Source organism: Rhinolophus hipposideros (assembly GCF_964194185.1).
Source record: "Rhinolophus hipposideros genome assembly, chromosome: 4".
Lineage (NCBI taxonomy): Eukaryota > Metazoa > Chordata > Mammalia > Chiroptera > Rhinolophidae > Rhinolophus > Rhinolophus hipposideros.
In genome coordinates, this window is record NC_138050.1 from 22,695,643 (window position 1) to 22,699,712 (window position 4,070).

A 4,070-nucleotide genomic window follows, 5' to 3' on the forward strand; every position below is an offset into this window, starting at 1 on the left:
TGCAGCTTTAGGAAGGAGATGTAGTTATTGATGAGTTCCTGACCCATAACTGTCCCAGAGTTCTGGACAAACTTAACTGGAGCTCAGATGCCTGAACACCACCTGATTGCACTTAAAACATCCATGCCGATAAGAAGAAACTTGCCCATTTAATAGCTCTAGGGTTGTCATTTCAGTAGAAAGATATATTCCCTACTCACCGGTGGCTGCATTGTTAATAACTCAGTTGCCAGCTGTCTTTCTCTGGTTTTCAGTCACAGACAGTCCAAGCACTAACCAGGTAAAGCTGGAGACAGAGAAAGAAGCCATGAGACTCCAGTCTTGTGCACAATTTTCAGTCCCACCTATCATGAAGCCCCAAAGTTCCCCTGGCTGTGTCCTCCCCCCAGACCAAACTGAAACAAGTGGTATATCCTAAAAATAATATGCAGAAGTCTCTCCCCTCCCAGGGTCAAATGCCAGTAGGACGTAGCTGTGATTGCTAATAAAAAAGGTCAAAATACAGATATCTCACAAATAAGAATATGATAAGTATTGGGTTTCCTATATTAATGAGCCTGTAGCATCTACAATTATTTAATTGCCTCCCTGATTTCCAAGCATAGCAATCCCTGACTCATGCCACATGTAGATTTTGGTTTCCACCTGCACATAAATACTATGGAATTTCTCAGGTTTCATTCTCTTGCCTTGTGCACTAGCCGTGGTTCTCCATCATCCATGGAGCCCTATGGACTCTTACTCCCTTCCGGCTCTCAAGTCCTCGTGGACTTGGATAGTAAGCAACTGAAGAATCTATTTTATGATGGGAGTTAATCAATCCAATGACTTCCTCCATCTAGAGGGGTTAATGTCAGTGTGGTCCTTAAAATCTCCTTCATCAGAAAGTAGCAGGAGTACATACATGAGTCACAATGTTACTGTTACGTACTACCTCAATCCTCTAGATCAAGGATGCCCGGAGAACACACTCATAGAATGACTGAGGGTCAGGAGGAAATCTGGTGGTTCCGTATGATACCTTAGTCAAGTGGTAGCTGAAACTCTCCAAATCCTGTTTTATATTTATCCTTATTAGCCACAACATTCCCTTTTCACTGTGTATACATACATGTATTTATGTCCTTGCAAATATGTGTATGTACATATGTGTCTGTGAGACATAAAGCATTTGCAAACTATAATTTCTTCCCTAATATATCAATAATAATTAAATGTATTGTATGGACAAATAATAAAAATGTATCATACAGAGATAATTAGTTCCCCGATTTGTACCTGAGTTCTGGGGTGGGGGAGTTAAATTCGTATTAAACATGACTGTGTATGTACAGATTTATATATATATATATAAATTTATATATGTATATATATGCATATATATGCTTATTTAATTTCTACAGTAACAATGCTAATTATAGTTTATTTACCAATTTAACAGATGACATAAACAGAGATTACACAGCTAGAAAATGGAACAGCTGTCATTTAATTTTGCTCAGTCTGTGTCTTATGCTCAAATTCTTTAGGGTAACACAGCACAGCTAGGGTTTATTTGGAATACTTCCTCTAACATAAATAATCAGAAGAAGCACCCTGTTACTAAAACGTCTTTTCTTCTTGCATTTTCACAAAATTGCTCCTACTCAGGTTTTCTACCACATGGGAACCTCCAGTGTATCGACCCCACTTCCCAAATGTCATAATCTTTCTTCATTTTATTGTTCAGTTTAATCTACACTTCCTCCTTTCAACACACATTTACCAAGACCAGCATGTTTTCTTATTCCTTGGACTGTTTGTCACATATGTTCGTTAAGACCCCAATAGCAGCTGAAAGTACATGACTGAGATGTTGATCTCAGTCTCAAGAGGTAATCAGTACTCCAAGTATCTTTCAGTGATAGCGGAATATCATACTATGTTCTGCTTAAAAAAAACATATTCCAATAGTAGTTACTCTGACTTAAATGACAAAAATTTATTTTCTCATTATTCTCGAGGCTTAGAAGCCTGGGCTCAGGTATAAGCAGGGTTGGGTTTTTTTCTGAGACCTCTCTCCTTGGCTTGTACCTGGCCATCTTACTCCTGTGTCTTCACATGGCCTTCCCTGTATATGTTTGTGTCCTGATTTCCTCTTATAAGGACACCAGTCATATTGGATTATGGCCCTCTCTAATTACTTCTTTTTTAATTAATTATCTTTCTAGCGACCTTATCTCCAAATAAAGTTACATGCTGATGTACCGGGGTAAGGATTACAATGTATGAATTTGGAGGGCCCACAATTCAGCCTATAACACAGATGAATTATATAATATAACAAAGTAACTCAATTTACCACTACAATATCTGCAAATATTCCTGCATTTCTACCTAGTGGTTACCCCTTTTCTCCTAGTCAATTCAATAGTCAAGCTACTCCTGGCTAAGTCCAACGTCTACAATTGAATTCCTTTCTCTTCGTTTTTGTTGGGAACTATGTTGATTTGAATTAAATCTCTTTTAAGAGAAACCACTCTATATATTCACAATCAATCCCCTCATTATGTCTTTTCTATCTTGAAGCAGAAATCTCTTCTGAAGATATTTTCTCTCAAGTTTCTGATCTCTTTCACAATCAAACTAAAAGGTCAGTTATCAGTTTCAATCAGATGTAAAACAGAAACCCCAGATTAATGCAGGATCTGGTAACTGCATGAATGTATCCAGTACCCAGGAAAATTCACAGTGCCCAGGACATGCAAATGATACAGTTTAGTGATTGAATTATCCAGAGCATATGGGAGTATCGAAAATGAGAAGGAAGAACTAGGAAATTTCATCAGGAATTGGCCACTGGATTATGTTTTGTTTTGACTTTACGGTAAATTCAGATTAAAATGACGTTATTATTTACCCTTAGTTTTCTTCTGTACAAAAATAGGAATATATAAATCTCTATTTGATATCCAGAGAACACTTTACACGCATGCAACGGGGCGTGGAGGGGGAGTCTATGAGTAGAAAGCAAGATTATACCCAGGCATCCCTGTGCTCTGTTTCCCTGTATGTAGAAGGCAGGGAAGGAGGTCACTGAGTGGGTGACATCGGGTTCCTTCTCACCTTCAGGAGCTGATCTTCCTTAGATTATGGAAAATCCCAAACAAGTCCCACATACTCTTCATAATCCATGTATATATACATATATACAATATATGTACAATATAGCCATTATTTTGAAAAAGGGACATTTTCTGCTACCATAGAAACGTGTTTACCTCCAAAGTAAGACCATGAATCTATGTTGTTTATGGAGAATTAACCTCTGTGATAATGACTTGACATAAAAATCATTGCAATAAACTACTAATAAGGATAAAATATAAAATAGGTAGGAGAGAAAAGTAATCGAAGATTGGTATTCAAGGGACCCTTTGCCATTGATCAGAATTATCCAATAATTTTAGGAATGAATTGATTACAAATTACTGAAAATATTAATTAAACAGACTTTAAATCAGAGTAATAAGAATGAAAGTGGGATGTTAAGGAAAAAACTGAAAGTGAGAGATTTTACGATAAGAGAAATAAGAAGAATAACTTGGCAAAGCTCCAAACTTTCTAGAGTAAAATGAAATTATTTAAGAGAAGAACCATACTGGGAAACAAAGAAGGAAAACAGGAACTGCTCCAATGTTACATCTATGAATAACAAGCTTCAAGAGAGGGGAAAACAATTTTAAAAAGAGTAAAAATTATGAAAGATTAGAGAAAAAATGAATGCTATGAATGACAAGTCCACAACCCATAAAACCCATGTTGCTTCTATAACAAAGGAAATGATATGAAATAATTATATTATTTAATTCAATAAAGAAATAATACAAAATATGAAACAGAATTTTAGTTTTAGTGAGGATCTATTCAATGTTTGTAAGAATGTATATGAAGCAATAAAAATTAACAAAGTTCCCCACCCAACCTCATAGAGTCTTTAATTCAGAGGTGAAAAATAATTTGAAGGTCATTATGCAAAGGAATGCATAATATGGGATGATATTCACCCAACAAAATGAGGTATTGAAGAA